Consider the following 9,517-nt stretch of genomic DNA (forward strand, 5'->3'; position numbering starts at 1 on the left):
CAGTGAAGCATGGTGGTGGCAACATCATGCAGTGGGGATGTTTTTCAGACTAGTCAGGATCGAGGCAGAGTACAGAGAGATCCTTGATGAAAATCTGCTCCAGAGTGCTCTGAACCTCAGACTGGGGCGAAGGTTCACCTTCCAACAGGACAACGACCCTAAGCACAAAGCCAAGATAACGCAGAAGTGACTTAGGGACAAGTCTCTCAATGTCCTTGAGTGGCCCAGCCAGAGCCCGGACTTGAACCCGATCGAACATCTCTGGAGAGACCTGAAAATAGCTGTAAAGTGATGCTCCCCATCCAACCTGACAGAGCTTAAGAGGATCTGCAGAGAATAATGGGAGTAACTCCCCAAATACAGGTGCGCTAAGCCTGTAGCGACATACCCAAGAAGACTTGAGGCTGTAATCGCTGCCAAAGGTGCTTCAACAAAGTACTGAGTAAAGGGTCTGAATACTTATGTTAGTGTGATATTTCAGTTATTGTATTTTTAATACATTAGAAAAAAATTCTATAAACCTGTTTTTGCTTTGTCATTATGGGGTATTGTGTATACATTTCATCAGTTTTAGCATCAGGCTGTAACGTAACAAAATCTGGAAAAAGTCAAGGGGGCTGAATATTTTCCCGAAGGCACTGTATACATAAGAATTCAGAATACTTTCCGAATGCACTGTAGGTCCTGGTTGGCAGGAAGCTTGGCCCCAATGATGTACTGGGCCATACGCACTACCCTCTGTAGCGCCTTATGATCGGATGCCTAGTAGTTGCCACTCCAGGCGGTGATGCAACCAGTCAGGATGGTCTTGATGGTGCAGCTGTAGAACTTTTTGAAGGTCTGAGGACCCATGCCTAATTTTTTCAGTCTCCTGTGGAGGAAAAGGCGTTGTCGTGCCCTCTTCACAACTTTCTTGCTGTGTTTGGACCATGATAGTTTGTTAGTGATGTGGACACCAAGGAACTTAACTCTCGACCCACTCCACCACAGCCCCATCAATGTGAATGGGGGTGTGTTCGGCCCTCCTTTTCCTGTAGTCCACAATCATCTCCTTTGTCTTGATCACATTGAGAGAGAGGTTGTTGTCCTGGCACCACACTGCCAGGTCTCTGACCTCCTCCCTATAGGCGGTCTTACCGTTGTCGGTAATCAGGCCTACCACTGTTGTGTCGTCAGCACACTTAATGATGGTGTATTAGTCATGAACAGGGTGTGCAGGAGGGGACTAAGCATGCACCCTTGAGGGGCCCCTGTGTTGAGGATCAGTGTGTTGCCTACCTTTACCACCTGGGGGCGGCCCATCAGGAAGTCCAGGATCCATTTGCAGAGGGAGGTGTTTAGTCCCAGGGTCCTTAGCTTAGTGATGAGCTTTATGGGCACTATGGTGTTGAATACTGAGCTGTAGTTTATGGACAGCATTCTCACATCGGTGTTCCTTTTGTCCAGGTGGAAAAGGGCAGTGTGGAGTGCAATTGAGATTGCATCATCTGTGGATCTGTTGGGGCGATATTCAAATTGGAGTGGGTCTAGGGCTTCAGGTATGATGGTGTTGATGTGAGCCATGACCACCCTTTCAAAGCACTTCATGGCTTCCGACGTGAGTGCTATGGGGCTGTAGTAATTTAGGCAGGTTACCGTCGCTTTCTTGGACACAGGAACTATGGTGGTCTGCTTAAAACATGTAGGTTTTACAGACTCGGTCAGGGACAGTTTGAAAATGTCAGTGAAGACACTTGCCAGTTGGTCCACGTATGCTCTGAGTACACGTCCTGGTAATTCGTCTGGCCCACGGCCTTGTGAATGTTGACCTGTTTAAATTTCTTGCTCACATCGGCTACGGAGAGCGTGATCACAAAGTTGTCAGGAACAGCTGGTGCTCTTATGCATGCTTCAATGCTGCTTGCCTCAAAGCGAGCATAAAAGTCATTTAGCCTGTCTGCTAAAGTTGCGTCACTGGGTAGCTCGCGGCTGGGTTTCCCTTTGTAGTCCATAATAGTTTTCAAGCCATGCCACATCCGACGAGCGTCAGAGCCGGTGTAGTAGGATTCAATCGTAGTCCTGTATTGACGGTTTGCTTGTTTTATGGTTCCTCTGAGGGCATAGCGGGATTTCTTATAAGCGTCCGGAATAGTGTCCCGCTCCTTGAAAGCGGCAGCTCTGGCCTTTAGGTCAGTGCGGATGTTGCCTGTAATCCATGGCTAATGGTTGGGGTATGTACGTACGGTCACTGTGGGGACGACGTCGTCGATGCACTTATTTATGAAGCCAATGACTGAGGTGGTATACTCCTCAATGCCATTGGATGAATCCCGGAACATATTTCAGTCTGTGCTAACAAAACAGTCCTGTAGCGTTGCATCCACGTCATCTGACCACTTCCGTATTGAGTGAGTCACTGGTACTTCCTGCTTTAGTTTTTGCTTGTATGCAGGAATCAGGAGGATAGAGTTATGGTCAGATTTGCCAAATGGAGGGCGAGGGAGAGCTTTGTACGCGTGTGTGGAGTAAAAGTGGTCTAGCGTTTTTTTACCCTCTGTTTGCACATGTGACATGCTGGTAGAAATGAGGTTAAACGGATTTAAGTTTGCCTGCATTAAAGTCCCTGGCCACTAGTAGCGCCGCTTCTGGATGAGCATTTTCTTGTTTGCTTATGGCCATATAGAGCTCGTTGAGTGTGGTCTTACTGCCAGCGTCAGTTTGTGGTGGTAAATAGAAGGCTACGAAAAATATAGATAGTGTGGTTTACTGCTTATCATGAGGTACTCTACCTCAGGCGAGCAATACCTCGAGACTACCTTAATATTAGACATCGCGCACCAGCTGTTATTGACAAATAGACACACCCCCCCCACCCCTCGTCTTACCGGATGTAGCTGTTCTGTCCTGCCGATGCACAGAAATCCCAGCCAACTGTAATGCGATGCTACTGGCGGCAGAGAAGTCAGGCGCAGGAGAGCGGAAACTGATTTACAACGGTTGTGTTTAATAACCATAAACCACCGTCAACAGAAAAATATAATAAATGGGTCAAACAAAACCCAGTAACTACCAGCATACCGTGCACAAGCACTACAACAAACAATTACGGACAAGGACATGGGGGGGGGAACAGAGGGTTAAATACACAACATGTTAATGGAATTGGAACCAGGTGTGATGGAAGACAAGACAAAACCAATGGAAAATGAAAAATGGATCGGCGATGGCTAGAAGGTCGGTGACGTCGACTGCCGAATGCTGCCCGAACAAGGAGAGAGACCAACTTCGGCGGAAGTCGTGACACCAACTGTATATTATCCATGATTATCGTTAAGCCATGACTTGGTGAAACAACATTTTTAATGTCCCGTTGGTAGGATAGTCTCGAACGGAGCTCATCCAGTTTAATCTCCAGTGATTGCACATTGGCCAATAGAACGGATGGTAGAGGCGGGTCAGCCACTCACCGGCGAATTCTCACAAGGCACCCTGATCTGGGCCCCTGGTATCTCCTTCTTTTCGTCATGCGAATGACAGGGGTTTCGGCCTTATCTGGGAGCAATATTATGTCCTTCGCTTCAGACTCATTAAAGAACAAATCTTCGTCCAGATCGAGGGGACTAATCACTGGTCTTATATCAAGAAGCTATTTTCAGTCATAAGAGCATCAACATTATGTACAAAATAAGTTACAAACAATGCAAAAAAACCACACAAAATAGTACAATAGGTTAGGAGCCCGTAAAACGGCACCCATCCCCACCGGCTGCATTTTTTTGTTTTAATGATCTTGCTGTTTAATCATCTTCTTGGATGTATTATCTTGTCAAAGGAGAAATGCTCACTGACAGGGATGTAAACGCATTTCTGCCCCAAATATGAGATAAATAAGCATTTTGTGCATATGGAACCTTTCTGGGATCTTTTATTTCAGCTCATGAAACATAGGACCAACACTTTACATGTTGCGTTTATATTTTTGTTCAGTACACTTTAAATGTTACATGGCTCAAAGTGTCCCAAATTTTTCACCATTAGTAGGAAAATAACCTTAGATTCATACCTTAATTTTGTTTAGGATTCATTATGGCTTGTATGAGAAGATTTCATTTGTATTCATATTGTCACGCCTGCTCCCGCTCTTCCCCCTGGCGCTCGAGGGCGCCAGGCTCCCCAGCATTACGCACTCCTGCCACCATCGTTACGCACACCTGCCTTCTCCCCGTCATGCGCATCAGCAATTAATGGACTCAAATGGACTCAGTCACCTGTTTATTACCTCCCCTATATTTGTCAGTTCCTGTTGCGGAAAATCTACCCGAACAAGTGAATTCAATTTAGACTTTATTACAAATGTAACAGAGCCGAGCCCTTCCATGGAAAAGACCAAATTCTCTAATCACAGAGTTCTGACTTTATAGTTTTTCCCATCTTTACATAGCACATATAGTCACTCCTTGTATGTACATGAACAACTCCTATTGGCCTTATAGTTCTCCCATCTTTGCATTACGTATAGAATCCCCTCCCTCTATAAGAAAATATAACTCCTCTTGACCTTTCTCCACCATTATCTTTTCATCTCAGTTCTTGCTTGTTAACGCCCACATCTGACAGCTGTATAGGTTATAATGGTAGCAGGCCCTGTTCATATATGTTCCATTCCTTATATAGCCACTCTGTCTTAGCACTTCAAAGTGGACAGTCTAAACACTGCCTGCTAATATTGGAGTCATGAGTTTTGCATTAGTTTTGCTACCACATTCCCCAGCTCTGTTCCTCACTGCTGCATTGATAGTTGTTTGTCATTGTGTATCTGTGGGCTGATGCTGTTTCTGTCTTGCTCTTTGTCTGTTCCTAATTAAATGTAAACTCCCCTACCTGCTTCTCGTCTCCAGGGTCGGTCCTTACAGAATGCAGCAGCCATTATACGAAGCATCGGGGAGTGCTGACGTTCCGGTTGGGGGTGACGTCGGGTCCGGGGCCCGACGCTAATGAAACCAGGGGTACCTAAGCCCGCTCGTTGGGCTGTCACACCCTAGCTGGCTCGAGAGGTTTCTTCACCCGGTTGGCTCGGAAGGCGCCCATCCCACGTCAGACCTCAACCGGATCGTCAGGTTTTTACGCCTGGCCGGCTCATCAGGCTGCTACGCCTCCGCCAGATCATCGGGCTCCCACGCCTCAGTGGGATCGACAGGCCTTCATGCCTCAGCCGGATCGTTGGGCTCCTATGCCTCAGCCGGCACGCCAGGCTCTCACGCCTCTGCCGGTTTGTCGGGGTTTCACGCCCAGCCGGCTTGTCCAATGCCAGTGCCTCGGCCCGGCCCGTTAGGCTCGCCCAGGTGGGACGCCGGGTGGTGCCCCTAGGGGGGGGGGTACTGTCACGCCTGCTTCCGCACTTCTCCCTGGCGCTCGAGGGCGCCAGGTTCCCCAGCATTGCGCACTCCTGCCACCATCATTACGCACACCTGCCTTCCCCCCGTCATGCGCATCAGCGATTATTGGACTCAAATGGACTCAGTCACCTGTTTATTACCTCCCATATATTTGTCAGTTCCCCAGCTCTGTTCCTCACTGCTGCATTGATTGTTGTTTGTCATTGTGTATCCGTGGGCTGACGGCGTTTCTGTCTTGCTCTTTGTCTGTTCCTAATTAAATGTCAACTCCCCGTACCTGCTTCTCGTCTCCGGCGTCGGTCCTTACACATATACTGTTAGAGAAAAACATGATTCAACTTTCCAGTGTAAGGGTTCTTTGTTGATATTTTGAGAAACTTAAATGATGGACTAAATTAAACTGCTTTTCCCCCTTCCTGTTTTATCATGTGCATTTTCTCTCTGTAAACAAGAAGCAATTGATTGGTTACAGATTATTAGTAATACATACTGGTACCCTGTGTATACAGCCAAGTTATCGTTATTCATTGTGTATTTATTTGTCAGTAACTATACTATGATTTATATGGAATTATTAGAGTGGCCTACACAGGAAAAATAATGTTGATTGACGCTCCAAGGAAATCCCTGTCCTCTCCCCACTGATGTTCAACCAAATCGCTTGAACGTTTGCTACGTTGAGGAACGGTTTGTATTGAACGACACCTTTCCCCAAAACGTTCTTGTACTTTCTTGAACAGACTTTGCTCCCGTTTGGTGGGTTGAAGCAATGAGTGACGTATTTAAAGGACAGCTGTGCATTTTGAACCCACAACCCAACCCCACCCCGTTTTTCAATTTGTTGTCCAATAGAGCACCATTTCCGTCCAATTGAACATTACATAAAGTTTTTATGTACTGCACGCAGCCCAGCAGAATCAACTTTAGTTTCCGGTTAAAAATCATCATCAAAAAAGCTTTCTAACCAACCAAGTACAGTCAAGATCACAATTCGTTCTATATGCAATCATATAGATAACAACATAACATGGTAAACATTTAAAACATTTGTTTGGCATTTCAATCACACATAGGTTGAATGCATAAAGATAGATAGAACAAAAGGACTCATCTTTGTATCTGTGCTATTATAGTGTCTGTGACAGCCTGGGCAGCCCCATTGAGGTAATCTCCATTTTGAAGTAGTACATTTTATTTTTCACGATCATCTGATCCCTCCTGATGACCTGGTTGGACATGACTCTGCCAGGTTCACCAGAAGGGATCTGGCAATGAACTTGGAAGTGGTGGAAGCCCTCAATGGCACTGTCCATGCTAATACGGCCTTTTAGCCACTAGAGGCCTCTATCATTCTCTATGGTTGCATCTATGGTTCTGTACCTCCTACAGAAAACAATTTAGTGCTAAGGTGCGTTCAGAGCGCTTGAACGTTTGCTATATTACGGAACGGTTTGTACTGAACGACACCTTTTCCCTGAAACCTTCCTGTACATTCTTGAACAGACTTTGAGCTGCATTTTCTCCCGTTTGGTGGGTGTGGCTTGAAGCAATGAGTGACGTATTTAAAGGGTAGTGGCCATGCCGACAATGAGGAAGTTCTATTACGCTGGCGCAGGTTGAACTGGGCAATGGCCCGTCATGTCATCAGGCAAAAGCGGGGAGGGGGGAGCTCCTTCCTCAAATAAAACAGTAATTATGTTGTCAACAAGGCAGCATGGTGCATCGTCCAAAAATATATCTCTTTTCCATAAAATGTTTCAAACTAGTTTTAATTGGGAAGGATAAAGCTTTTTTTTATTAAAAGCTTTCACTATTTCATGTGAAAACACAGAATCTGTCACGACATCCGCCGAAGTCGGTCCCTCTCCTTGTTCGGGCGGTGTTCGGCGGTCGACGTCACCGACCTTCTAGCCATCACTGATCCATTTTTCATTTTCCATTGGTTTTGTCTTGTCTTCCTTCACACCTGGTTCCAATCCCATCATTACATGTTGTGTATTTAAGCCTCTGTTTCCCCTCATGTCCTTGTTGGAGATTGTTTGATTGTATGTTTGTGTATTATGTGTTGGTGCGTGACAGGTTTTGTACCCACTTTTTATTATTTTGTAATTTTGGTTTTGGAGTTTTGTGAAGCACTGATTAAACAACTCCATTTATACCAAGTTCGATTCTCCTGCGCCTGACTTCCCTGCCACCAACACGCACCCATTACAGAATCCTCCTTACTCCACGTGCTTATTTACGTCACTTTTGTTTTGAGCCAACTTGGTTGTCGACCAGGCCGGGGGCACCTGTCTCACACTTGGGAGGCAGCCCGGTTCCAAAATGAACATAATTTAGACATTTTTTAAATTTTTATTTCACCTTTATTTAACCAGGTAAGCTAGTTGAGAACAAGTTCTCATTTACAACTGCGACCTGGCCAAGATAAAGCAAAGCAGTGCGACACAAACAACAGCACAGAGTTACACATGGAATAAACAAGGGTACAGTCAATAACACAACAGAAAAAAAGAAAGTCTATATACAGTGTGTGCAAATGGCGTGAGGAGGTAAGACAATAAATAGGCCATTATAATGAAGCAATTAGAACTTAGCAAATTAACACTGGAGTGATATATTGTGCAGATGATGATGTGCAAGCAGAAACACTGCTGTGCAAAAGAGCAGAAAAGTAAATAAAAACAATATGGGGATGAGGTAGGTAGATTAGATGGGCTTTTACAGATGGGCAATGTACAGATGCAGCGATCGGCTAGCTACTCAGATAGCTGATGTTTAAAGTTAGTGAGGGAAATATAAGTCTCCAGCTACAGCGATTTCTGCAATTCGTTCCAGTCATTGGCAGCAGAGAACTGGAAGGAGAGGCGGCCAAAGGAGGTGTTGGCTTTGAGATATACCTGCTGGAGCGCGTGCTACAGGTGGGTGTTGTTATCGTGACCAGAGAGCTGAGATAAGGTGGAGCTTTACCTAGCATAGACTTATAGATAACCTGGAGCCAGTGGGTCTGGCGACGAATAGGTAGCGAGGGCCAGCCGACGAGAGCATACAGGTCGCAGTGGTGGGTGGCATATGGGACTTTGGTGACAAAAAAGATGGCACTGTGATAGACTGCATCCAGTTTGCTAAGTAGAGTGTTGAAGGCTATTTTGTAAATTACATCGCCAAAGTTGAGGATCAGTAGGATAGTCAGTTTTACGAGGGTATGTTTAGCGGCATGAGTAAAGGAGGCTCTGGAAGGAGAGTTTACAGTCTAGCCAGACACCTAGGTGTTGTATGGCATTGAAGCTCGTTTGGAGGTTTGTTAAGACAGTGTCCAAAGAAGGGCCAGATGTATACAGAATGGTGTCGTCTGTGTAGAGGTGGATCAGGGAATCTCCCTCAGCAAGAGCGACATCGTTGATATATACAGAGAAATGAGTCGGCCCGAGAATTGAACCTTGTGGTACCCCCATAGAGACTGCCAGAGACAACAGACCCTCTAATTTGACACACTGAACTCTGTCTGAGAAGTAGTTGGTGAACCAGGCGAGGCAGTCATTTGAGAAACCAAGGCTGTTGAGTCTGCCGATAAGAATACGGTGATTGACAGAGTCGAAAGCCATGGCCAGGTCGATGAAGATGGCTGCACAGTACTGTCTTTTATTGATGGCGGTTATGATATCTTTTAGTACCTTGAGCATGGCTGAGGTGCACCCGTGAGTAGCTCGGAAACCGGATTGCACAGCGGAGAAGTTACGATGGGATTCGAAATGGTCAGTGATCTGTTTATTAACTTGGCTTGTGAAGACTTTAGAAAGGCAGGGCAGGATGGATATAGGTCTATAACAGTTTGGGTCTAGAGTGTCACCCCCTTTGAAGAGGGGGATGACCGCGGCAGCTTTCCAATTTTTAGGGATCTCGGACGATACGAAAGAGAGGTTGAACAGAATGGTAATAGGGGTTGCAACAATGGCGGCGGATAATTTTAGAAAGAGAAGGTTCAGGTTGTCTAGCCCAGCTGATTTGTAGGGGTCCAGGTTTTGCAGCTCTTTCAGAACATCAGCTATCTGGATTTGGGTGAAGGAGAAGCTGGGGAGGCTTGGGCAAATAGCTGCGGGGGGTGCGGAGCTGTTGGCGTGAGTTGGGGTAGCCAGGAGGAA

This window comes from Salmo salar, chromosome ssa12, assembly GCF_905237065.1.
Source record: "Salmo salar chromosome ssa12, Ssal_v3.1, whole genome shotgun sequence".
NCBI classification, from domain to species: Eukaryota; Metazoa; Chordata; class Actinopteri; order Salmoniformes; family Salmonidae; genus Salmo; species Salmo salar.